Source organism: Schistocerca piceifrons, unplaced genomic scaffold (assembly GCF_021461385.2).
Source record: "Schistocerca piceifrons isolate TAMUIC-IGC-003096 unplaced genomic scaffold, iqSchPice1.1 HiC_scaffold_429, whole genome shotgun sequence".
Lineage (NCBI taxonomy): Eukaryota > Metazoa > Arthropoda > Insecta > Orthoptera > Acrididae > Schistocerca > Schistocerca piceifrons.
Window position 1 is genome coordinate 38,025 of NW_025728655.1, and position 22,218 is coordinate 60,242.

A 22,218-nucleotide genomic window follows, 5' to 3' on the forward strand; every position below is an offset into this window, starting at 1 on the left:
ACGGTATTTACCCAGTTTCCACGACAAGAGGTGCACCCGTGCCTCGGTAGCGCAGTAGGCAGCGCGTAAGTCTCATAATCTTAAGGTCGTGAGTTCGATCCTCACCCGGGGCATTTAATTTTCTGTGACTGATGGTGGTGCTGTTGCTAGGGCGCCAACGTATTTCTTGTTTGTTATCCACAACGTTTCAACGCTTCAGCGGGAAAATGTTTACTTCCTGTTATTGCTACTTACAGCTTCCCTTTTCCTCTTCTCCCAGCAGAGCATGAAGCCAAAAGCATTGCTCTGCGACGTTTGAGGTGCGCGCCTTGCCAGTCAGTATGTGCAAAGATGCTCGCAAAGAGAGAGGAGCGCCGACGCGGCACTCGACACGAAATGCGACAAGCGACCGTGCGAACGGTCGAACGAAACGGCCACATCCGGTGTGGTCTAGTGGCTAGGATACCTGGCTTTCACCCAGGAGGCCCGGGTTCGATTCCCGGTACCGGAACGGAAATTTTTCCACACGAGTCGTGACAAGTTTGAGCTGTCCGAGCGGCCGTTTCCCGTCCTGCTCGCAATATAGCTACTGTTTCGTGACCGTCAGCAGAATATAGACTAGGGAAGCAGACACACGACGACCATAGAAATGGTGTACGGCTTCATGCCACCTGTTTCCAGCGTAGGGCTGAGTAACTGCATCTGCCGGGGCCCGTTAGCTCAGTTGGTTAGAGCGTCGTGCTAATAACGCGAAGGTCGTGGGTTCGATCCCCCCCACGGGCCACTACTCTTTTACTACTACGAAATGGCAGCGCCGATTTCAGCTGGCGAGTGTGATGACCAAAAGGTCACCACCATGCGTGGGAGTTGATACAGGATCCGAACCCGACTCGTCGGGAAGCGCTACAGCATTCACTCGGCAATGGCCATAATATCTTGAATACACTGGTTCTCAACCGATAAAGAGAAAATGAAAGAAAATCTCCGATTGCCGATGCGTAACAACTTTGGCCCTTGTCAGTACTTGGGCGTGTGAGCGCATGGGAACACAGGGCACTATTGGCACTTTTACTTCCTATTTTTGTTTCTCCTTTGTTTTCGGAGCTACAGCCCGATTCGGTCAGGGAGACGCCACCGTGAAATGAAGGGGGCGTGCTGTGTGTCCATCGCCTCGCCTCTCCTTACCTCTCTCAGTCGTTTCTCGTGCTTGTCGTTTTGATATAGGCCGATTTGAGAGCGTCAGCTCTCGCGTCAGCTGAGCAAAGTCGAGACAAGTCGAGACACACTAAGGGCTGGTATGCAGCGAGTAGGAGGCCGGAAAAACAATAATTTAAGAGCGCGTGGCAAAAGTACTCATACGCGAAATTAAAAGCCTGCTGCGGTGGCCGGGAATCGAACCCGGATCAACTGCTTGGAAGGCAACTATGCTGACCATTACACCACCACCGCACAAGCGAGCGGCCCGCCTCCGCGCTGTGTCGGCTTCCCGCCAGTCGGCAGCGGCCGAAGGTGATCGTACCTGGCAGGCGCATTTCCAGGCAGGCTAGGGGAGCACATCCAGACGCATTCGGACAACGTATCCGCGCACATTTCGCATCCTTTGGCAAGAGTTGGGCGCCGGCGACGCAAGAGTACGCAGAGGACCGCGTTCTGGCGGCATTTTTAAGCAGAGCAGTGCAGTGCAGGATTCAGCGTCTGCAGCACCTTTTCCACAGAATGCTACGGCGCTTGACGGCAGTCCCACTTTCCCTTGAGACATCTGCTCGGGAAGCAGCGTCAAGTTACCGCTGGCCCGAGCATCGGTGGTTCAGTGGTAGAATGCTCGCCTGCCACGCGGGCGGCCCGGGTTCGATTCCCGGCCGATGCATCATTTTGCTTTTCCCGCGATAATGCTGCCGCGTGGCTTGACCGCTTGAGATGCACGATCCACAAGAATGTGTAGCTGGATTTCCCTTGAGAAGGACCGAGAACGCAGCACTCGCTGGTCCCCACTAGGACGCTCGCATCATGTTCTACAGTCTAGCGTCGGCCTGGCCTCACAAGTTGCTGGGTCCGGGTGCCTCCGAGGCACTGAACTTTAACGACAAGGAGTGCTGCCTATCGTTGCAACAGCTGCAGCAGCACCGCAATCAACTGGGCCGGCAGTGCACGTGTAGCAACAGAACATGTTATCCAGGAAGTACAGTGTGTCTACGTCTAATATTGGGTACGGTATTTACCCAGTTTCCACGACAAGAGGTGCACCCGTGCCTCGGTAGCGCAGTAGGCAGCGCGTAAGTCTCATAATCTTAAGGTCGTGAGTTCGATCCTCACCCGGGGCATTTAATTTTCTGTGACTGATGGTGGTGCTGTTGCTAGGGCGCCAACGTATTTCTTGTTTGTTATCCACAACGTTTCAACGCTTCAGCGGGAAAATGTTTACTTCCTGTTATTGCTACTTACAGCTTCCCTTTTCCTCTTCTCCCAGCAGAGCATGAAGCCAAAAGCATTGCTCTGCGACGTTTGAGGTGCGCGCCTTGCCAGTCAGTATGTGCAAAGATGCTCGCAAAGAGAGAGGAGCGCCGACGCGGCACTCGACACGAAATGCGACAAGCGACCGTGCGAACGGTCGAACGAAACGGCCACATCCGGTGTGGTCTAGTGGCTAGGATACCTGGCTTTCACCCAGGAGGCCCGGGTTCGATTCCCGGTACCGGAACGGAAATTTTTCCACACGAGTCGTGACAAGTTTGAGCTGTCCGAGCGGCCGTTTCCCGTCCTGCTCGCAATATAGCTACTGTTTCGTGACCGTCAGCAGAATATAGACTAGGGAAGCAGACACACGACGACCATAGAAATGGTGTACGGCTTCATGCCACCTGTTTCCAGCGTAGGGCTGAGTAACTGCATCTGCCGGGGCCCGTTAGCTCAGTTGGTTAGAGTGTCGTGCTAATAACGCGAAGGTCGTGGGTTCGATCCCCCCCACGGGCCACTACTCTTTTACTACTACGAAATGGCAGCGCCGATTTCAGCTGGCGAGTGTGATGACCAAAAGGTCACCACCATGCGTGGGAGTTGATACAGGATCCGAACCCGACTCGTCGGGAAGCGCTACAGCATTCACTCGGCAATGGCCATAATATCTTGAATACACTGGTTCTCAACCGATAAAGAGAAAATGAAAGAAAATCTCCGATTGCCGATGCGTAACAACTTTGGCCCTTGTCAGTACTTGGGCGTGTGAGCGCATGGGAACACAGGGCACTATTGGCACTTTTACTTCCTATTTTTGTTTCTCCTTTGTTTTCGGAGCTACAGCCCGATTCGGTCAGGGAGACGCCACCGTGAAATGAAGGGGGCGTGCTGTGTGTCCATCGCCTCGCCTCTCCTTACCTCTCTCAGTCGTTTCTCGTGCTTGTCGTTTTGATATAGGCCGATTTGAGAGCGTCAGCTCTCGCGTCAGCTGAGCAAAGTCGAGACAAGTCGAGACACACTAAGGGCTGGTATGCAGCGAGTAGGAGGCCGGAAAAACAATAATTTAAGAGCGCGTGGCAAAAGTACTCATACGCGAAATTAAAAGCCTGCTGCGGTGGCCGGGAATCGAACCCGGATCAACTGCTTGGAAGGCAACTATGCTGACCATTACACCACCACCGCACAAGCGAGCGGCCCGCCTCCGCGCTGTGTCGGCTTCCCGCCAGTCGGCAGCGGCCGAAGGTGATCGTACCTGGCAGGCGCATTTCCAGGCAGGCTAGGGGAGCACATCCAGACGCATTCGGACAACGTATCCGCGCACATTTCGCATCCTTTGGCAAGAGTTGGGCGCCGGCGACGCAAGAGTACGCAGAGGACCGCGTTCTGGCGGCATTTTTAAGCAGAGCAGTGCAGTGCAGGATTCAGCGTCTGCAGCACCTTTTCCACAGAATGCTACGGCGCTTGACGGCAGTCCCACTTTCCCTTGAGACATCTGCTCGGGAAGCAGCGTCAAGTTACCGCTGGCCCGAGCATCGGTGGTTCAGTGGTAGAATGCTCGCCTGCCACGCGGGCGGCCCGGGTTCGATTCCCGGCCGATGCATCATTTTGCTTTTCCCGCGATAATGCTGCCGCGTGGCTTGACCGCTTGAGATGCACGATCCACAAGAATGTGTAGCTGGATTTCCCTTGAGAAGGACCGAGAACGCAGCACTCGCTGGTCCCCACTAGGACGCTCGCATCATGTTCTACAGTCTAGCGTCGGCCTGGCCTCACAAGTTGCTGGGTCCGGGTGCCTCCGAGGCACTGAACTTTAACGACAAGGAGTGCTGCCTATCGTTGCAACAGCTGCAGCAGCACCGCAATCAACTGGGCCGGCAGTGCACGTGTAGCAACAGAACATGTTATCCAGGAAGTACAGTGTGTCTACGTCTAATATTGGGTACGGTATTTACCCAGTTTCCACGACAAGAGGTGCACCCGTGCCTCGGTAGCGCAGTAGGCAGCGCGTAAGTCTCATAATCTTAAGGTCGTGAGTTCGATCCTCACCCGGGGCATTTAATTTTCTGTGACTGATGGTGGTGCTGTTGCTAGGGCGCCAACGTATTTCTTGTTTGTTATCCACAACGTTTCAACGCTTCAGCGGGAAAATGTTTACTTCCTGTTATTGCTACTTACAGCTTCCCTTTTCCTCTTCTCCCAGCAGAGCATGAAGCCAAAAGCATTGCTCTGCGACGTTTGAGGTGCGCGCCTTGCCAGTCAGTATGTGCAAAGATGCTCGCAAAGAGAGAGGAGCGCCGACGCGGCACTCGACACGAAATGCGACAAGCGACCGTGCGAACGGTCGAACGAAACGGCCACATCCGGTGTGGTCTAGTGGCTAGGATACCTGGCTTTCACCCAGGAGGCCCGGGTTCGATTCCCGGTACCGGAACGGAAATTTTTCCACACGAGTCGTGACAAGTTTGAGCTGTCCGAGCGGCCGTTTCCCGTCCTGCTCGCAATATAGCTACTGTTTCGTGACCGTCAGCAGAATATAGACTAGGGAAGCAGACACACGACGACCATAGAAATGGTGTACGGCTTCATGCCACCTGTTTCCAGCGTAGGGCTGAGTAACTGCATCTGCCGGGGCCCGTTAGCTCAGTTGGTTAGAGCGTCGTGCTAATAACGCGAAGGTCGTGGGTTCGATCCCCCCCACGGGCCACTACTCTTTTACTACTACGAAATGGCAGCGCCGATTTCAGCTGGCGAGTGTGATGACCAAAAGGTCACCACCATGCGTGGGAGTTGATACAGGATCCGAACCCGACTCGTCGGGAAGCGCTACAGCATTCACTCGGCAATGGCCATAATATCTTGAATACACTGGTTCTCAACCGATAAAGAGAAAATGAAAGAAAATCTCCGATTGCCGATGCGTAACAACTTTGGCCCTTGTCAGTACTTGGGCGTGTGAGCGCATGGGAACACAGGGCACTATTGGCACTTTTACTTCCTATTTTTGTTTCTCCTTTGTTTTCGGAGCTACAGCCCGATTCGGTCAGGGAGACGCCACCGTGAAATGAAGGGGGCGTGCTGTGTGTCCATCGCCTCGCCTCTCCTTACCTCTCTCAGTCGTTTCTCGTGCTTGTCGTTTTGATATAGGCCGATTTGAGAGCGTCAGCTCTCGCGTCAGCTGAGCAAAGTCGAGACAAGTCGAGACACACTAAGGGCTGGTATGCAGCGAGTAGGAGGCCGGAAAAACAATAATTTAAGAGCGCGTGGCAAAAGTACTCATACGCGAAATTAAAAGCCTGCTGCGGTGGCCGGGAATCGAACCCGGATCAACTGCTTGGAAGGCAACTATGCTGACCATTACACCACCACCGCACAAGCGAGCGGCCCGCCTCCGCGCTGTGTCGGCTTCCCGCCAGTCGGCAGCGGCCGAAGGTGATCGTACCTGGCAGGCGCATTTCCAGGCAGGCTAGGGGAGCACATCCAGACGCATTCGGACAACGTATCCGCGCACATTTCGCATCCTTTGGCAAGAGTTGGGCGCCGGCGACGCAAGAGTACGCAGAGGACCGCGTTCTGGCGGCATTTTTAAGCAGAGCAGTGCAGTGCAGGATTCAGCGTCTGCAGCACCTTTTCCACAGAATGCTACGGCGCTTGACGGCAGTCCCACTTTCCCTTGAGACATCTGCTCGGGAAGCAGCGTCAAGTTACCGCTGGCCCGAGCATCGGTGGTTCAGTGGTAGAATGCTCGCCTGCCACGCGGGCGGCCCGGGTTCGATTCCCGGCCGATGCATCATTTTGCTTTTCCCGCGATAATGCTGCCGCGTGGCTTGACCGCTTGAGATGCACGATCCACAAGAATGTGTAGCTGGATTTCCCTTGAGAAGGACCGAGAACGCAGCACTCGCTGGTCCCCACTAGGACGCTCGCATCATGTTCTACAGTCTAGCGTCGGCCTGGCCTCACAAGTTGCTGGGTCCGGGTGCCTCCGAGGCACTGAACTTTAACGACAAGGAGTGCTGCCTATCGTTGCAACAGCTGCAGCAGCACCGCAATCAACTGGGCCGGCAGTGCACGTGTAGCAACAGAACATGTTATCCAGGAAGTACAGTGTGTCTACGTCTAATATTGGGTACGGTATTTACCCAGTTTCCACGACAAGAGGTGCACCCGTGCCTCGGTAGCGCAGTAGGCAGCGCGTAAGTCTCATAATCTTAAGGTCGTGAGTTCGATCCTCACCCGGGGCATTTAATTTTCTGTGACTGATGGTGGTGCTGTTGCTAGGGCGCCAACGTATTTCTTGTTTGTTATCCACAACGTTTCAACGCTTCAGCGGGAAAATGTTTACTTCCTGTTATTGCTACTTACAGCTTCCCTTTTCCTCTTCTCCCAGCAGAGCATGAAGCCAAAAGCATTGCTCTGCGACGTTTGAGGTGCGCGCCTTGCCAGTCAGTATGTGCAAAGATGCTCGCAAAGAGAGAGGAGCGCCGACGCGGCACTCGACACGAAATGCGACAAGCGACCGTGCGAACGGTCGAACGAAACGGCCACATCCGGTGTGGTCTAGTGGCTAGGATACCTGGCTTTCACACAGGAGGCCCGGGTTCGATTCCCGGTACCGGAACGGAAATTTTTCCACACGAATCGTGACAAGTTTGAGCTGTCCGAGCGGCCGTTTCCCGTCCTGCTCGCAATATAGCTACTGTTTCGTGACCGTCAGCAGAATATAGACTAGGGAAGCAGACACACGACGACCATAGAAATGGTGTACGGCTTCATGCCACCTGTTTCCAGCGTAGGGCTGAGTAACTGCATCTGCCGGGGCCCGTTAGCTCAGTTGGTTAGAGCGTCGTGCTAATAACGCGAAGGTCGTGGGTTCGATCCCCCCCACGGGCCACTACTCTTTTACTACTACGAAATGGCAGCGCCGATTTCAGCTGGCGAGTGTGATGACCAAAAGGTCACCACCATGCGTGGGAGTTGATACAGGATCCGAACCCGACTCGTCGGGAAGCGCTACAGCATTCACTCGGCAATGGCCATAATATCTTGAATACACTGGTTCTCAACCGATAAAGAGAAAATGAAAGAAAATCTCCGATTGCCGATGCGTAACAACTTTGGCCCTTGTCAGTACTTGGGCGTGTGAGCGCATGGGAACACAGGGCACTATTGGCACTTTTACTTCCTATTTTTGTTTCTCCTTTGTTTTCGGAGCTACAGCCCGATTCGGTCAGGGAGACGCCACCGTGAAATGAAGGGGGCGTGCTGTGTGTCCATCGCCTCGCCTCTCCTTACCTCTCTCAGTCGTTTCTCGTGCTTGTCGTTTTGATATAGGCCGATTTGAGAGCGTCAGCTCTCGCGTCAGCTGAGCAAAGTCGAGACAAGTCGAGACACACTAAGGGCTGGTATGCAGCGAGTAGGAGGCCGGAAAAACAATAATTTAAGAGCGCGTGGCAAAAGTACTCATACGCGAAATTAAAAGCCTGCTGCGGTGGCCGGGAATCGAACCCGGATCAACTGCTTGGAAGGCAACTATGCTGACCATTACACCACCACCGCACAAGCGAGCGGCCCGCCTCCGCGCTGTGTCGGCTTCCCGCCAGTCGGCAGCGGCCGAAGGTGATCGTACCTGGCAGGCGCATTTCCAGGCAGGCTAGGGGAGCACATCCAGACGCATTCGGACAACGTATCCGCGCACATTTCGCATCCTTTGGCAAGAGTTGGGCGCCGGCGACGCAAGAGTACGCAGAGGACCGCGTTCTGGCGGCATTTTTAAGCAGAGCAGTGCAGTGCAGGATTCAGCGTCTGCAGCACCTTTTCCACAGAATGCTACGGCGCTTGACGGCAGTCCCACTTTCCCTTGAGACATCTGCTCGGGAAGCAGCGTCAAGTTACCGCTGGCCCGAGCATCGGTGGTTCAGTGGTAGAATGCTCGCCTGCCACGCGGGCGGCCCGGGTTCGATTCCCGGCCGATGCATCATTTTGCTTTTCCCGCGATAATGCTGCCGCGTGGCTTGACCGCTTGAGATGCACGATCCACAAGAATGTGTAGCTGGATTTCCCTTGAGAAGGACCGAGAACGCAGCACTCGCTGGTCCCCACTAGGACGCTCGCATCATGTTCTACAGTCTAGCGTCGGCCTGGCCTCACAAGTTGCTGGGTCCGGGTGCCTCCGAGGCACTGAACTTTAACGACAAGGAGTGCTGCCTATCGTTGCAACAGCTGCAGCAGCACCGCAATCAACTGGGCCGGCAGTGCACGTGTAGCAACAGAACATGTTATCCAGGAAGTACAGTGTGTCTACGTCTAATATTGGGTACGGTATTTACCCAGTTTCCACGACAAGAGGTGCACCCGTGCCTCGGTAGCGCAGTAGGCAGCGCGTAAGTCTCATAATCTTAAGGTCGTGAGTTCGATCCTCACCCGGGGCATTTAATTTTCTGTGACTGATGGTGGTGCTGTTGCTAGGGCGCCAACGTATTTCTTGTTTGTTATCCACAACGTTTCAACGCTTCAGCGGGAAAATGTTTACTTCCTGTTATTGCTACTTACAGCTTCCCTTTTCCTCTTCTCCCAGCAGAGCATGAAGCCAAAAGCATTGCTCTGCGACGTTTGAGGTGCGCGCCTTGCCAGTCAGTATGTGCAAAGATGCTCGCAAAGAGAGAGGAGCGCCGACGCGGCACTCGACACGAAATGCGACAAGCGACCGTGCGAACGGTCGAACGAAACGGCCACATCCGGTGTGGTCTAGTGGCTAGGATACCTGGCTTTCACCCAGGAGGCCCGGGTTCGATTCCCGGTACCGGAACGGAAATTTTTCCACACGAGTCGTGACAAGTTTGAGCTGTCCGAGCGGCCGTTTCCCGTCCTGCTCGCAATATAGCTACTGTTTCGTGACCGTCAGCAGAATATAGACTAGGGAAGCAGACACACGACGACCATAGAAATGGTGTACGGCTTCATGCCACCTGTTTCCAGCGTAGGGCTGAGTAACTGCATCTGCCGGGGCCCGTTAGCTCAGTTGGTTAGAGCGTCGTGCTAATAACGCGAAGGTCGTGGGTTCGATCCCCCCCACGGGCCACTACTCTTTTACTACTACGAAATGGCAGCGCCGATTTCAGCTGGCGAGTGTGATGACCAAAAGGTCACCACCATGCGTGGGAGTTGATACAGGATCCGAACCCGACTCGTCGGGAAGCGCTACAGCATTCACTCGGCAATGGCCATAATATCTTGAATACACTGGTTCTCAACCGATAAAGAGAAAATGAAAGAAAATCTCCGATTGCCGATGCGTAACAACTTTGGCCCTTGTCAGTACTTGGGCGTGTGAGCGCATGGGAGCACAGGGCACTATTGGCACTTTTACTTCCTATTTTTGTTTCTCCTTTGTTTTCGGAGCTACAGCCCGATTCGGTCAGGGAGACGCCACCGTGAAATGAAGGGGGCGTGCTGTGTGTCCATCGCCTCGCCTCTCCTTACCTCTCTCAGTCGTTTCTCGTGCTTGTCGTTTTGATATAGGCCGATTTGAGAGCGTCAGCTCTCGCGTCAGCTGAGCAAAGTCGAGACAAGTCGAGACACACTAAGGGCTGGTATGCAGCGAGTAGGAGGCCGGAAAAACAATAATTTAAGAGCGCGTGGCAAAAGTACTCATACGCGAAATTAAAAGCCTGCTGCGGTGGCCGGGAATCGAACCCGGATCAACTGCTTGGAAGGCAACTATGCTGACCATTACACCACCACCGCACAAGCGAGCGGCCCGCCTCCGCGCTGTGTCGGCTTCCCGCCAGTCGGCAGCGGCCGAAGGTGATCGTACCTGGCAGGCGCATTTCCAGGCAGGCTAGGGGAGCACATCCAGACGCATTCGGACAACGTATCCGCGCACATTTCGCATCCTTTGGCAAGAGTTGGGCGCCGGCGACGCAAGAGTACGCAGAGGACCGCGTTCTGGCGGCATTTTTAAGCAGAGCAGTGCAGTGCAGGATTCAGCGTCTGCAGCACCTTTTCCACAGAATGCTACGGCGCTTGACGGCAGTCCCACTTTCCCTTGAGACATCTGCTCGGGAAGCAGCGTCAAGTTACCGCTGGCCCGAGCATCGGTGGTTCAGTGGTAGAATGCTCGCCTGCCACGCGGGCGGCCCGGGTTCGATTCCCGGCCGATGCATCATTTTGCTTTTCCCGCGATAATGCTGCCGCGTGGCTTGACCGCTTGAGATGCACGATCCACAAGAATGTGTAGCTGGATTTCCCTTGAGAAGGACCGAGAACGCAGCACTCGCTGGTCCCCACTAGGACGCTCGCATCATGTTCTACAGTCTAGCGTCGGCCTGGCCTCACAAGTTGCTGGGTCCGGGTGCCTCCGAGGCACTGAACTTTAACGACAAGGAGTGCTGCCTATCGTTGCAACAGCTGCAGCAGCACCGCAATCAACTGGGCCGGCAGTGCACGTGTAGCAACAGAACATGTTATCCAGGAAGTACAGTGTGTCTACGTCTAATATTGGGTACGGTATTTACCCAGTTTCCACGACAAGAGGTGCACCCGTGCCTCGGTAGCGCAGTAGGCAGCGCGTAAGTCTCATAATCTTAAGGTCGTGAGTTCGATCCTCACCCGGGGCATTTAATTTTCTGTGACTGATGGTGGTGCTGTTGCTAGGGCGCCAACGTATTTCTTGTTTGTTATCCACAACGTTTCAACGCTTCAGCGGGAAAATGTTTACTTCCTGTTATTGCTACTTACAGCTTCCCTTTTCCTCTTCTCCCAGCAGAGCATGAAGCCAAAAGCATTGCTCTGCGACGTTTGAGGTGCGCGCCTTGCCAGTCAGTATGTGCAAAGATGCTCGCAAAGAGAGAGGAGCGCCGACGCGGCACTCGACACGAAATGCGACAAGCGACCGTGCGAACGGTCGAACGAAACGGCCACATCCGGTGTGGTCTAGTGGCTAGGATACCTGGCTTTCACACAGGAGGCCCGGGTTCGATTCCCGGTACCGGAACGGAAATTTTTCCACACGAATCGTGACAAGTTTGAGCTGTCCGAGCGGCCGTTTCCCGTCCTGCTCGCAATATAGCTACTGTTTCGTGACCGTCAGCAGAATATAGACTAGGGAAGCAGACACACGACGACCATAGAAATGGTGTACGGCTTCATGCCACCTGTTTCCAGCGTAGGGCTGAGTAACTGCATCTGCCGGGGCCCGTTAGCTCAGTTGGTTAGAGCGTCGTGCTAATAACGCGAAGGTCGTGGGTTCGATCCCCCCCACGGGCCACTACTCTTTTACTACTACGAAATGGCAGCGCCGATTTCAGCTGGCGAGTGTGATGACCAAAAGGTCACCACCATGCGTGGGAGTTGATACAGGATCCGAACCCGACTCGTCGGGAAGCGCTACAGCATTCACTCGGCAATGGCCATAATATCTTGAATACACTGGTTCTCAACCGATAAAGAGAAAATGAAAGAAAATCTCCGATTGCCGATGCGTAACAACTTTGGCCCTTGTCAGTACTTGGGCGTGTGAGCGCATGGGAACACAGGGCACTATTGGCACTTTTACTTCCTATTTTTGTTTCTCCTTTGTTTTCGGAGCTACAGCCCGATTCGGTCAGGGAGACGCCACCGTGAAATGAAGGGGGCGTGCTGTGTGTCCATCGCCTCGCCTCTCCTTACCTCTCTCAGTCGTTTCTCGTGCTTGTCGTTTTGATATAGGCCGATTTGAGAGCGTCAGCTCTCGCGTCAGCTGAGCAAAGTCGAGACAAGTCGAGACACACTAAGGGCTGGTATGCAGCGAGTAGGAGGCCGGAAAAACAATAATTTAAGAGCGCGTGGCAAAAGTACTCATACGCGAAATTAAAAGCCTGCTGCGGTGGCCGGGAATCGAACCCGGATCAACTGCTTGGAAGGCAACTATGCTGACCATTACACCACCACCGCACAAGCGAGCGGCCCGCCTCCGCGCTGTGTCGGCTTCCCGCCAGTCGGCAGCGGCCGAAGGTGATCGTACCTGGCAGGCGCATTTCCAGGCAGGCTAGGGGAGCACATCCAGACGCATTCGGACAACGTATCCGCGCACATTTCGCATCCTTTGGCAAGAGTTGGGCGCCGGCGACGCAAGAGTACGCAGAGGACCGCGTTCTGGCGGCATTTTTAAGCAGAGCAGTGCAGTGCAGGATTCAGCGTCTGCAGCACCTTTTCCACAGAATGCTACGGCGCTTGACGGCAGTCCCACTTTCCCTTGAGACATCTGCTCGGGAAGCAGCGTCAAGTTACCGCTGGCCCGAGCATCGGTGGTTCAGTGGTAGAATGCTCGCCTGCCACGCGGGCGGCCCGGGTTCGATTCCCGGCCGATGCATCATTTTGCTTTTCCCGCGATAATGCTGCCGCGTGGCTTGACCGCTTGAGATGCACGATCCACAAGAATGTGTAGCTGGATTTCCCTTGAGAAGGACCGAGAACGCAGCACTCGCTGGTCCCCACTAGGACGCTCGCATCATGTTCTACAGTCTAGCGTCGGCCTGGCCTCACAAGTTGCTGGGTCCGGGTGCCTCCGAGGCACTGAACTTTAACGACAAGGAGTGCTGCCTATCGTTGCAACAGCTGCAGCAGCACCGCAATCAACTGGGCCGGCAGTGCACGTGTAGCAACAGAACATGTTATCCAGGAAGTACAGTGTGTCTACGTCTAATATTGGGTACGGTATTTACCCAGTTTCCACGACAAGAGGTGCACCCGTGCCTCGGTAGCGCAGTAGGCAGCGCGTAAGTCTCATAATCTTAAGGTCGTGAGTTCGATCCTCACCCGGGGCATTTAATTTTCTGTGACTGATGGTGGTGCTGTTGCTAGGGCGCCAACGTATTTCTTGTTTGTTATCCACAACGTTTCAACGCTTCAGCGGGAAAATGTTTACTTCCTGTTATTGCTACTTACAGCTTCCCTTTTCCTCTTCTCCCAGCAGAGCATGAAGCCAAAAGCATTGCTCTGCGACGTTTGAGGTGCGCGCCTTGCCAGTCAGTATGTGCAAAGATGCTCGCAAAGAGAGAGGAGCGCCGACGCGGCACTCGACACGAAATGCGACAAGCGACCGTGCGAACGGTCGAACGAAACGGCCACATCCGGTGTGGTCTAGTGGCTAGGATACCTGGCTTTCACCCAGGAGGCCCGGGTTCGATTCCCGGTACCGGAACGGAAATTTTTCCACACGAGTCGTGACAAGTTTGAGCTGTCCGAGCGGCCGTTTCCCGTCCTGCTCGCAATATAGCTACTGTTTCGTGACCGTCAGCAGAATATAGACTAGGGAAGCAGACACACGACGACCATAGAAATGGTGTACGGCTTCATGCCACCTGTTTCCAGCGTAGGGCTGAGTAACTGCATCTGCCGGGGCCCGTTAGCTCAGTTGGTTAGAGCGTCGTGCTAATAACGCGAAGGTCGTGGGTTCGATCCCCCCCACGGGCCACTACTCTTTTACTACTACGAAATGGCAGCGCCGATTTCAGCTGGCGAGTGTGATGACCAAAAGGTCACCACCATGCGTGGGAGTTGATACAGGATCCGAACCCGACTCGTCGGGAAGCGCTACAGCATTCACTCGGCAATGGCCATAATATCTTGAATACACTGGTTCTCAACCGATAAAGAGAAAATGAAAGAAAATCTCCGATTGCCGATGCGTAACAACTTTGGCCCTTGTCAGTACTTGGGCGTGTGAGCGCATGGGAACACAGGGCACTATTGGCACTTTTACTTCCTATTTTTGTTTCTCCTTTGTTTTCGGAGCTACAGCCCGATTCGGTCAGGGAGACGCCACCGTGAAATGAAGGGGGCGTGCTGTGTGTCCATCGCCTCGCCTCTCCTTACCTCTCTCAGTCGTTTCTCGTGCTTGTCGTTTTGATATAGGCCGATTTGAGAGCGTCAGCTCTCGCGTCAGCTGAGCAAAGTCGAGACAAGTCGAGACACACTAAGGGCTGGTATGCAGCGAGTAGGAGGCCGGAAAAACAATAATTTAAGTGCGCGTGGCAAAAGTACTCATACGCGAAATTAAAAGCCTGCTGCGGTGGCCGGGAATCGAACCCGGATCAACTGCTTGGAAGGCAACTATGCTGACCATTACACCACCACCGCACAAGCGAGCGGCCCGCCTCCGCGCTGTGTCGGCTTCCCGCCAGTCGGCAGCGGCCGAAGGTGATCGTACCTGGCAGGCGCATTTCCAGGCAGGCTAGGGGAGCACATCCAGACGCATTCGGACAACGTATCCGCGCACATTTCGCATCCTTTGGCAAGAGTTGGGCGCCGGCGACGCAAGAGTACGCAGAGGACCGCGTTCTGGCGGCATTTTTAAGCAGAGCAGTGCAGTGCAGGATTCAGCGTCTGCAGCACCTTTTCCACAGAATGCTACGGCGCTTGACGGCAGTCCCACTTTCCCTTGAGACATCTGCTCGGGAAGCAGCGTCAAGTTACCGCTGGCCCGAGCATCGGTGGTTCAGTGGTAGAATGCTCGCCTGCCACGCGGGCGGCCCGGGTTCGATTCCCGGCCGATGCATCATTTTGCTTTTCCCGCGATAATGCTGCCGCGTGGCTTGACCGCTTGAGATGCACGATCCACAAGAATGTGTAGCTGGATTTCCCTTGAGAAGGACCGAGAACGCAGCACTCGCTGGTCCCCACTAGGACGCTCGCATCATGTTCTACAGTCTAGCGTCGGCCTGGCCTCACAAGTTGCTGGGTCCGGGTGCCTCCGAGGCACTGAACTTTAACGACAAGGAGTGCTGCCTATCGTTGCAACAGCTGCAGCAGCACCGCAATCAACTGGGCCGGCAGTGCACGTGTAGCAACAGAACATGTTATCCAGGAAGTACAGTGTGTCTACGTCTAATATTGGGTACGGTATTTACCCAGTTTCCACGACAAGAGGTGCACCCGTGCCTCGGTAGCGCAGTAGGCAGCGCGTAAGTCTCATAATCTTAAGGTCGTGAGTTCGATCCTCACCCGGGGCATTTAATTTTCTGTGACTGATGGTGGTGCTGTTGCTAGGGCGCCAACGTATTTCTTGTTTGTTATCCACAACGTTTCAACGCTTCAGCGGGAAAATGTTTACTTCCTGTTATTGCTACTTACAGCTTCCCTTTTCCTCTTCTCCCAGCAGAGCATGAAGCCAAAAGCATTGCTCTGCGACGTTTGAGGTGCGCGCCTTGCCAGTCAGTATGTGCAAAGATGCTCGCAAAGAGAGAGGAGCGCCGACGCGGCACTCGACACGAAATGCGACAAGCGACCGTGCGAACGGTCGAACGAAACGGCCACATCCGGTGTGGTCTAGTGGCTAGGATACCTGGCTTTCACACAGGAGGCCCGGGTTCGATTCCCGGTACCGGAACGGAAATTTTTCCACACGAATCGTGACAAGTTTGAGCTGTCCGAGCGGCCGTTTCCCGTCCTGCTCGCAATATAGCTACTGTTTCGTGACCGTCAGCAGAATATAGACTAGGGAAGCAGACACACGACGACCATAGAAATGGTGTACGGCTTCATGCCACCTGTTTCCAGCGTAGGGCTGAGTAACTGCATCTGCCGGGGCCCGTTAGCTCAGTTGGTTAGAGCGTCGTGCTAATAACGCGAAGGTCGTGGGTTCGATCCCCCCCACGGGCCACTACTCTTTTACTACTACGAAATGGCAGCGCCGATTTCAGCTGGCGAGTGTGATGACCAAAAGGTCACCACCATGCGTGGGAGTTGATACAGGATCCGAACCCGACTCGTCGGGAAGCGCTACAGCATTCACTCGGCAATGGCCATAATATCTTGAATACACTGGTTCTCAACCGATAAAGAGAAAATGAAAGAAAATCTCCGATTGCCGATGCGTAACAACTTTGGCCCTTGTCAGTACTTGGGCGTGTGAGCGCATGGGAACACAGGGCACTATTGGCACTTTTACTTCCTATTTTTGTTTCTCCTTTGTTTTCGGAGCTACAGCCCGATTCGGTCAGGGAGACGCCACCGTGAAATGAAGGGGGCGTGCTGTGTGTCCATCGCCTCGCCTCTCCTTACCTCTCTCAGTCGTTTCTCGTGCTTGTCGTTTTGATATAGGCCGATTTGAGAGCGTCAGCTCTCGCGTCAGCTGAGCAAAGTCGAGACAAGTCGAGACACACTAAGGGCTGGTATGCAGCGAGTAGGAGGCCGGAAAAACAATAATTTAAGAGCGCGTGGCAAAAGTACTCATACGCGAAATTAAAAGCCTGCTGCGGTGGCCGGGAATCGAACCCGGATCAACTGCTTGGAAGGCAACTATGCTGACCATTACACCACCACCGCACAAGCGAGCGGCCCGCCTCCGCGCTGTGTCGGCTTCCCGCCAGTCGGCAGCGGCCGAAGGTGATCGTACCTGGCAGGCGCATTTCCAGGCAGGCTAGGGGAGCACATCCAGACGCATTCGGACAACGTATCCGCGCACATTTCGCATCCTTTGGCAAGAGTTGGGCGCCGGCGACGCAAGAGTACGCAGAGGACCGCGTTCTGGCGGCATTTTTAAGCAGAGCAGTGCAGTGCAGGATTCAGCGTCTGCAGCACCTTTTCCACAGAATGCTACGGCGCTTGACGGCAGTCCCACTTTCCCTTGAGACATCTGCTCGGGAAGCAGCGTCAAGTTACCGCTGGCCCGAGCATCGGTGGTTCAGTGGTAGAATGCTCGCCTGCCACGCGGGCGGCCCGGGTTCGATTCCCGGCCGATGCATCATTTTGCTTTTCCCGCGATAATGCTGCCGCGTGGCTTGACCGCTTGAGATGCACGATCCACAAGAATGTGTAGCTGGATTTCCCTTGAGAAGGACCGAGAACGCAGCACTCGCTGGTCCCCACTAGGACGCTCGCATCATGTTCTACAGTCTAGCGTCGGCCTGGCCTCACAAGTTGCTGGGTCCGGGTGCCTCCGAGGCACTGAACTTTAACGACAAGGAGTGCTGCCTATCGTTGCAACAGCTGCAGCAGCACCGCAATCAACTGGGCCGGCAGTGCACGTGTAGCAACAGAACATGTTATCCAGGAAGTACAGTGTGTCTACGTCTAATATTGGGTACGGTATTTACCCAGTTTCCACGACAAGAGGTGCACCCGTGCCTCGGTAGCGCAGTAGGCAGCGCGTAAGTCTCATAATCTTAAGGTCGTGAGTTCGATCCTCACCCGGGGCATTTAATTTTCTGTGACTGATGGTGGTGCTGTTGCTAGGGCGCCAACGTATTTCTTGTTTGTTATCCACAACGTTTCAACGCTTCAGCGGGAAAATGTTTACTTCCTGTTATTGCTACTTACAGCTTCCCTTTTCCTCTTCTCCCAGCAGAGCATGAAGCCAAAAGCATTGCTCTGCGACGTTTGAGGTGCGCGCCTTGCCAGTCAGTATGTGCAAAGATGCTCGCAAAGAGAGAGGAGCGCCGACGCGGCACTCGACACGAAATGCGACAAGCGACCGTGCGAACGGTCGAACGAAACGGCCACATCCGGTGTGGTCTAGTGGCTAGGATACCTGGCTTTCACCCAGGAGGCCCGGGTTCGATTCCCGGTACCGGAACGGAAATTTTTCCACACGAGTCGTGACAAGTTTGAGCTGTCCGAGCGGCCGTTTCCCGTCCTGCTCGCAATATAGCTACTGTTTCGTGACCGTCAGCAGAATATAGACTAGGGAAGCAGACACACGACGACCATAGAAATGGTGTACGGCTTCATGCCACCTGTTTCCAGCGTAGGGCTGAGTAACTGCATCTGCCGGGGCCCGTTAGCTCAGTTGGTTAGAGCGTCGTGCTAATAACGCGAAGGTCGTGGGTTCGATCCCCCCCACGGGCCACTACTCTTTTACTACTACGAAATGGCAGCGCCGATTTCAGCTGGCGAGTGTGATGACCAAAAGGTCACCACCATGCGTGGGAGTTGATACAGGATCCGAACCCGACTCGTCGGGAAGCGCTACAGCATTCACTCGGCAATGGCCATAATATCTTGAATACACTGGTTCTCAACCGATAAAGAGAAAATGAAAGAAAATCTCCGATTGCCGATGCGTAACAACTTTGGCCCTTGTCAGTACTTGGGCGTGTGAGCGCATGGGAACACAGGGCACTATTGGCACTTTTACTTCCTATTTTTGTTTCTCCTTTGTTTTCGGAGCTACAGCCCGATTCGGTCAGGGAGACGCCACCGTGAAATGAAGGGGGCGTGCTGTGTGTCCATCGCCTCGCCTCTCCTTACCTCTCTCAGTCGTTTCTCGTGCTTGTCGTTTTGATATAGGCCGATTTGAGAGCGTCAGCTCTCGCGTCAGCTGAGCAAAGTCGAGACAAGTCGAGACACACTAAGGGCTGGTATGCAGCGAGTAGGAGGCCGGAAAAACAATAATTTAAGTGCGCGTGGCAAAAGTACTCATACGCGAAATTAAAAGCCTGCTGCGGTGGCCGGGAATCGAACCCGGATCAACTGCTTGGAAGGCAACTATGCTGACCATTACACCACCACCGCACAAGCGAGCGGCCCGCCTCCGCGCTGTGTCGGCTTCCCGCCAGTCGGCAGCGGCCGAAGGTGATCGTACCTGGCAGGCGCATTTCCAGGCAGGCTAGGGGAGCACATCCAGACGCATTCGGACAACGTATCCGCGCACATTTCGCATCCTTTGGCAAGAGTTGGGCGCCGGCGACGCAAGAGTACGCAGAGGACCGCGTTCTGGCGGCATTTTTAAGCAGAGCAGTGCAGTGCAGGATTCAGCGTCTGCAGCACCTTTTCCACAGAATGCTACGGCGCTTGACGGCAGTCCCACTTTCCCTTGAGACATCTGCTCGGGAAGCAGCGTCAAGTTACCGCTGGCCCGAGCATCGGTGGTTCAGTGGTAGAATGCTCGCCTGCCACGCGGGCGGCCCGGGTTCGATTCCCGGCCGATGCATCATTTTGCTTTTCCCGCGATAATGCTGCCGCGTGGCTTGACCGCTTGAGATGCACGATCCACAAGAATGTGTAGCTGGATTTCCCTTGAGAAGGACCGAGAACGCAGCACTCGCTGGTCCCCACTAGGACGCTCGCATCATGTTCTACAGTCTAGCGTCGGCCTGGCCTCACAAGTTGCTGGGTCCGGGTGCCTCCGAGGCACTGAACTTTAACGACAAGGAGTGCTGCCTATCGTTGCAACAGCTGCAGCAGCACCGCAATCAACTGGGCCGGCAGTGCACGTGTAGCAACAGAACATGTTATCCAGGAAGTACAGTGTGTCTACGTCTAATATTGGGTACGGTATTTACCCAGTTTCCACGACAAGAGGTGCACCCGTGCCTCGGTAGCGCAGTAGGCAGCGCGTAAGTCTCATAATCTTAAGGTCGTGAGTTCGATCCTCACCCGGGGCATTTAATTTTCTGTGACTGATGGTGGTGCTGTTGCTAGGGCGCCAACGTATTTCTTGTTTGTTATCCACAACGTTTCAACGCTTCAGCGGGAAAATGTTTACTTCCTGTTATTGCTACTTACAGCTTCCCTTTTCCTCTTCTCCCAGCAGAGCATGAAGCCAAAAGCATTGCTCTGCGACGTTTGAGGTGCGCGCCTTGCCAGTCAGTATGTGCAAAGATGCTCGCAAAGAGAGAGGAGCGCCGACGCGGCACTCGACACGAAATGCGACAAGCGACCGTGCGAACGGTCGAACGAAACGGCCACATCCGGTGTGGTCTAGTGGCTAGGATACCTGGCTTTCACCCAGGAGGCCCGGGTTCGATTCCCGGTACCGGAACGGAAATTTTTCCACACGAATCGTGACAAGTTTGAGCTGTCCGAGCGGCCGTTTCCCGTCCTGCTCGCAATATAGCTACTGTTTCGTGACCGTCAGCAGAATATAGACTAGGGAAGCAGACACACGACGACCATAGAAATGGTGTACGGCTTCATGCCACCTGTTTCCAGCGTAGGGCTGAGTAACTGCATCTGCCGGGGCCCGTTAGCTCAGTTGGTTAGAGCGTCGTGCTAATAACGCGAAGGTCGTGGGTTCGATCCCCCCCACGGGCCACTACTCTTTTACTACTACGAAATGGCAGCGCCGATTTCAGCTGGCGAGTGTGATGACCAAAAGGTCACCACCATGCGTGGGAGTTGATACAGGATCCGAACCCGACTCGTCGGGAAGCGCTACAGCATTCACTCGGCAATGGCCATAATATCTTGAATACACTGGTTCTCAACCGATAAAGAGAAAATGAAAGAAAATCTCCGATTGCCGATGCGTAACAACTTTGGCCCTTGTCAGTACTTGGGCGTGTGAGCGCATGGGAACACAGGGCACTATTGGCACTTTTACTTCCTATTTTTGTTTCTCCTTTGTTTTCGGAGCTACAGCCCGATTCGGTCAGGGAGACGCCACCGTGAAATGAAGGGGGCGTGCTGTGTGTCCATCGCCTCGCCTCTCCTTACCTCTCTCAGTCGTTTCTCGTGCTTGTCGTTTTGATATAGGCCGATTTGAGAGCGTCAGCTCTCGCGTCAGCTGAGCAAAGTCGAGACAAGTCGAGACACACTAAGGGCTGGTATGCAGCGAGTAGGAGGCCGGAAAAACAATAATTTAAGTGCGCGTGGCAAAAGTACTCATACGCGAAATTAAAAGCCTGCTGCGGTGGCCGGGAATCGAACCCGGATCAACTGCTTGGAAGGCAACTATGCTGACCATTACACCACCACCGCACAAGCGAGCGGCCCGCCTCCGCGCTGTGTCGGCTTCCCGCCAGTCGGCAGCGGCCGAAGGTGATCGTACCTGGCAGGCGCATTTCCAGGCAGGCTAGGGGAGCACATCCAGACGCATTCGGACAACGTATCCGCGCACATTTCGCATCCTTTGGCAAGAGTTGGGCGCCGGCGACGCAAGAGTACGCAGAGGACCGCGTTCTGGCGGCATTTTTAAGCAGAGCAGTGCAGTGCAGGATTCAGCGTCTGCAGCACCTTTTCCACAGAATGCTACGGCGCTTGACGGCAGTCCCACTTTCCCTTGAGACATCTGCTCGGGAAGCAGCGTCAAGTTACCGCTGGCCCGAGCATCGGTGGTTCAGTGGTAGAATGCTCGCCTGCCACGCGGGCGGCCCGGGTTCGATTCCCGGCCGATGCATCATTTTGCTTTTCCCGCGATAATGCTGCCGCGTGGCTTGACCGCTTGAGATGCACGATCCACAAGAATGTGTAGCTGGATTTCCCTTGAGAAGGACCGAGAACGCAGCACTCGCTGGTCCCCACTAGGACGCTCGCATCATGTTCTACAGTCTAGCGTCGGCCTGGCCTCACAAGTTGCTGGGTCCGGGTGCCTCCGAGGCACTGAACTTTAACGACAAGGAGTGCTGCCTATCGTTGCAACAGCTGCAGCAGCACCGCAATCAACTGGGCCGGCAGTGCACGTGTAGCAACAGAACATGTTATCCAGGAAGTACAGTGTGTCTACGTCTAATATTGGGTACGGTATTTACCCAGTTTCCACGACAAGAGGTGCACCCGTGCCTCGGTAGCGCAGTAGGCAGCGCGTAAGTCTCATAATCTTAAGGTCGTGAGTTCGATCCTCACCCGGGGCATTTAATTTTCTGTGACTGATGGTGGTGCTGTTGCTAGGGCGCCAACGTATTTCTTGTTTGTTATCCACAACGTTTCAACGCTTCAGCGGGAAAATGTTTACTTCCTGTTATTGCTACTTACAGCTTCCCTTTTCCTCTTCTCCCAGCAGAGCATGAAGCCAAAAGCATTGCTCTGCGACGTTTGAGGTGCGCGCCTTGCCAGTCAGTATGTGCAAAGATGCTCGCAAAGAGAGAG

At 54.6% G+C, this 22,218-nt stretch overlaps 51 non-coding genes across 51 annotated transcripts; 41 read left to right on the forward strand and 10 right to left on the reverse strand.

Moving 5' to 3' along the window:
• The first annotated feature begins 40 nt into the window (after positions 1–40).
• On the forward strand, positions 41–113 carry Trnam-cau. The gene has a single exon. It is a non-coding gene; the product is annotated as a tRNA-Met (tRNA).
• A 305-nt stretch (positions 114–418) lies between these two features.
• On the forward strand, positions 419–490 carry Trnae-uuc. The gene has a single exon. It is a non-coding gene; the product is annotated as a tRNA-Glu (tRNA).
• Positions 491–688: 198 nt separating this feature from the next.
• Positions 689–763, forward strand: Trnai-aau. The gene has a single exon. It is a non-coding gene; the product is annotated as a tRNA-Ile (tRNA).
• A 593-nt stretch (positions 764–1,356) lies between these two features.
• On the reverse strand, positions 1,357–1,428 carry Trnag-ucc. The gene has a single exon. It is a non-coding gene; the product is annotated as a tRNA-Gly (tRNA).
• Positions 1,429–1,775: 347 nt separating this feature from the next.
• On the forward strand, positions 1,776–1,846 carry Trnag-gcc. Its single transcript has one exon. It is a non-coding gene; the product is annotated as a tRNA-Gly (tRNA).
• Positions 1,847–2,227: 381 nt separating this feature from the next.
• Trnam-cau lies at positions 2,228–2,300 on the forward strand. Its single transcript has one exon. It is a non-coding gene; the product is annotated as a tRNA-Met (tRNA).
• A 305-nt stretch (positions 2,301–2,605) lies between these two features.
• Positions 2,606–2,677, forward strand: Trnae-uuc. Its single transcript has one exon. It is a non-coding gene; the product is annotated as a tRNA-Glu (tRNA).
• Positions 2,678–2,875: 198 nt separating this feature from the next.
• Trnai-aau lies at positions 2,876–2,950 on the forward strand. The gene has a single exon. It is a non-coding gene; the product is annotated as a tRNA-Ile (tRNA).
• A 593-nt stretch (positions 2,951–3,543) lies between these two features.
• On the reverse strand, positions 3,544–3,615 carry Trnag-ucc. Its single transcript has one exon. It is a non-coding gene; the product is annotated as a tRNA-Gly (tRNA).
• Positions 3,616–3,962: 347 nt separating this feature from the next.
• On the forward strand, positions 3,963–4,033 carry Trnag-gcc. Its single transcript has one exon. It is a non-coding gene; the product is annotated as a tRNA-Gly (tRNA).
• Positions 4,034–4,414: 381 nt separating this feature from the next.
• Positions 4,415–4,487, forward strand: Trnam-cau. The gene has a single exon. It is a non-coding gene; the product is annotated as a tRNA-Met (tRNA).
• Positions 4,488–4,792: 305 nt separating this feature from the next.
• Trnae-uuc lies at positions 4,793–4,864 on the forward strand. The gene has a single exon. It is a non-coding gene; the product is annotated as a tRNA-Glu (tRNA).
• Positions 4,865–5,062: 198 nt separating this feature from the next.
• Trnai-aau lies at positions 5,063–5,137 on the forward strand. The gene has a single exon. It is a non-coding gene; the product is annotated as a tRNA-Ile (tRNA).
• A 593-nt stretch (positions 5,138–5,730) lies between these two features.
• Positions 5,731–5,802, reverse strand: Trnag-ucc. Its single transcript has one exon. It is a non-coding gene; the product is annotated as a tRNA-Gly (tRNA).
• A 347-nt stretch (positions 5,803–6,149) lies between these two features.
• Positions 6,150–6,220, forward strand: Trnag-gcc. The gene has a single exon. It is a non-coding gene; the product is annotated as a tRNA-Gly (tRNA).
• A 381-nt stretch (positions 6,221–6,601) lies between these two features.
• On the forward strand, positions 6,602–6,674 carry Trnam-cau. The gene has a single exon. It is a non-coding gene; the product is annotated as a tRNA-Met (tRNA).
• A 305-nt stretch (positions 6,675–6,979) lies between these two features.
• On the forward strand, positions 6,980–7,051 carry Trnae-uuc. The gene has a single exon. It is a non-coding gene; the product is annotated as a tRNA-Glu (tRNA).
• Positions 7,052–7,249: 198 nt separating this feature from the next.
• Positions 7,250–7,324, forward strand: Trnai-aau. Its single transcript has one exon. It is a non-coding gene; the product is annotated as a tRNA-Ile (tRNA).
• A 593-nt stretch (positions 7,325–7,917) lies between these two features.
• Trnag-ucc lies at positions 7,918–7,989 on the reverse strand. The gene has a single exon. It is a non-coding gene; the product is annotated as a tRNA-Gly (tRNA).
• Positions 7,990–8,336: 347 nt separating this feature from the next.
• Positions 8,337–8,407, forward strand: Trnag-gcc. The gene has a single exon. It is a non-coding gene; the product is annotated as a tRNA-Gly (tRNA).
• Positions 8,408–8,788: 381 nt separating this feature from the next.
• Trnam-cau lies at positions 8,789–8,861 on the forward strand. Its single transcript has one exon. It is a non-coding gene; the product is annotated as a tRNA-Met (tRNA).
• Positions 8,862–9,166: 305 nt separating this feature from the next.
• On the forward strand, positions 9,167–9,238 carry Trnae-uuc. Its single transcript has one exon. It is a non-coding gene; the product is annotated as a tRNA-Glu (tRNA).
• A 198-nt stretch (positions 9,239–9,436) lies between these two features.
• On the forward strand, positions 9,437–9,511 carry Trnai-aau. Its single transcript has one exon. It is a non-coding gene; the product is annotated as a tRNA-Ile (tRNA).
• Positions 9,512–10,104: 593 nt separating this feature from the next.
• On the reverse strand, positions 10,105–10,176 carry Trnag-ucc. Its single transcript has one exon. It is a non-coding gene; the product is annotated as a tRNA-Gly (tRNA).
• A 347-nt stretch (positions 10,177–10,523) lies between these two features.
• Trnag-gcc lies at positions 10,524–10,594 on the forward strand. The gene has a single exon. It is a non-coding gene; the product is annotated as a tRNA-Gly (tRNA).
• A 381-nt stretch (positions 10,595–10,975) lies between these two features.
• Positions 10,976–11,048, forward strand: Trnam-cau. The gene has a single exon. It is a non-coding gene; the product is annotated as a tRNA-Met (tRNA).
• Positions 11,049–11,353: 305 nt separating this feature from the next.
• On the forward strand, positions 11,354–11,425 carry Trnae-uuc. The gene has a single exon. It is a non-coding gene; the product is annotated as a tRNA-Glu (tRNA).
• Positions 11,426–11,623: 198 nt separating this feature from the next.
• Trnai-aau lies at positions 11,624–11,698 on the forward strand. The gene has a single exon. It is a non-coding gene; the product is annotated as a tRNA-Ile (tRNA).
• Positions 11,699–12,291: 593 nt separating this feature from the next.
• Trnag-ucc lies at positions 12,292–12,363 on the reverse strand. Its single transcript has one exon. It is a non-coding gene; the product is annotated as a tRNA-Gly (tRNA).
• Positions 12,364–12,710: 347 nt separating this feature from the next.
• Positions 12,711–12,781, forward strand: Trnag-gcc. Its single transcript has one exon. It is a non-coding gene; the product is annotated as a tRNA-Gly (tRNA).
• A 381-nt stretch (positions 12,782–13,162) lies between these two features.
• Trnam-cau lies at positions 13,163–13,235 on the forward strand. Its single transcript has one exon. It is a non-coding gene; the product is annotated as a tRNA-Met (tRNA).
• A 305-nt stretch (positions 13,236–13,540) lies between these two features.
• On the forward strand, positions 13,541–13,612 carry Trnae-uuc. Its single transcript has one exon. It is a non-coding gene; the product is annotated as a tRNA-Glu (tRNA).
• Positions 13,613–13,810: 198 nt separating this feature from the next.
• Trnai-aau lies at positions 13,811–13,885 on the forward strand. The gene has a single exon. It is a non-coding gene; the product is annotated as a tRNA-Ile (tRNA).
• Positions 13,886–14,478: 593 nt separating this feature from the next.
• Trnag-ucc lies at positions 14,479–14,550 on the reverse strand. Its single transcript has one exon. It is a non-coding gene; the product is annotated as a tRNA-Gly (tRNA).
• Positions 14,551–14,897: 347 nt separating this feature from the next.
• Positions 14,898–14,968, forward strand: Trnag-gcc. The gene has a single exon. It is a non-coding gene; the product is annotated as a tRNA-Gly (tRNA).
• Positions 14,969–15,349: 381 nt separating this feature from the next.
• Trnam-cau lies at positions 15,350–15,422 on the forward strand. The gene has a single exon. It is a non-coding gene; the product is annotated as a tRNA-Met (tRNA).
• Positions 15,423–15,727: 305 nt separating this feature from the next.
• On the forward strand, positions 15,728–15,799 carry Trnae-uuc. The gene has a single exon. It is a non-coding gene; the product is annotated as a tRNA-Glu (tRNA).
• A 198-nt stretch (positions 15,800–15,997) lies between these two features.
• Positions 15,998–16,072, forward strand: Trnai-aau. Its single transcript has one exon. It is a non-coding gene; the product is annotated as a tRNA-Ile (tRNA).
• Positions 16,073–16,665: 593 nt separating this feature from the next.
• Positions 16,666–16,737, reverse strand: Trnag-ucc. The gene has a single exon. It is a non-coding gene; the product is annotated as a tRNA-Gly (tRNA).
• Positions 16,738–17,084: 347 nt separating this feature from the next.
• On the forward strand, positions 17,085–17,155 carry Trnag-gcc. The gene has a single exon. It is a non-coding gene; the product is annotated as a tRNA-Gly (tRNA).
• Positions 17,156–17,536: 381 nt separating this feature from the next.
• Positions 17,537–17,609, forward strand: Trnam-cau. Its single transcript has one exon. It is a non-coding gene; the product is annotated as a tRNA-Met (tRNA).
• A 305-nt stretch (positions 17,610–17,914) lies between these two features.
• Positions 17,915–17,986, forward strand: Trnae-uuc. Its single transcript has one exon. It is a non-coding gene; the product is annotated as a tRNA-Glu (tRNA).
• Positions 17,987–18,184: 198 nt separating this feature from the next.
• Trnai-aau lies at positions 18,185–18,259 on the forward strand. Its single transcript has one exon. It is a non-coding gene; the product is annotated as a tRNA-Ile (tRNA).
• Positions 18,260–18,852: 593 nt separating this feature from the next.
• On the reverse strand, positions 18,853–18,924 carry Trnag-ucc. Its single transcript has one exon. It is a non-coding gene; the product is annotated as a tRNA-Gly (tRNA).
• A 347-nt stretch (positions 18,925–19,271) lies between these two features.
• Positions 19,272–19,342, forward strand: Trnag-gcc. The gene has a single exon. It is a non-coding gene; the product is annotated as a tRNA-Gly (tRNA).
• Positions 19,343–19,723: 381 nt separating this feature from the next.
• Positions 19,724–19,796, forward strand: Trnam-cau. The gene has a single exon. It is a non-coding gene; the product is annotated as a tRNA-Met (tRNA).
• A 305-nt stretch (positions 19,797–20,101) lies between these two features.
• Trnae-uuc lies at positions 20,102–20,173 on the forward strand. The gene has a single exon. It is a non-coding gene; the product is annotated as a tRNA-Glu (tRNA).
• Positions 20,174–20,371: 198 nt separating this feature from the next.
• On the forward strand, positions 20,372–20,446 carry Trnai-aau. Its single transcript has one exon. It is a non-coding gene; the product is annotated as a tRNA-Ile (tRNA).
• Positions 20,447–21,039: 593 nt separating this feature from the next.
• On the reverse strand, positions 21,040–21,111 carry Trnag-ucc. Its single transcript has one exon. It is a non-coding gene; the product is annotated as a tRNA-Gly (tRNA).
• Positions 21,112–21,458: 347 nt separating this feature from the next.
• Positions 21,459–21,529, forward strand: Trnag-gcc. The gene has a single exon. It is a non-coding gene; the product is annotated as a tRNA-Gly (tRNA).
• A 381-nt stretch (positions 21,530–21,910) lies between these two features.
• Positions 21,911–21,983, forward strand: Trnam-cau. Its single transcript has one exon. It is a non-coding gene; the product is annotated as a tRNA-Met (tRNA).
• Positions 21,984–22,218: the final 235 nt, after the last annotated feature.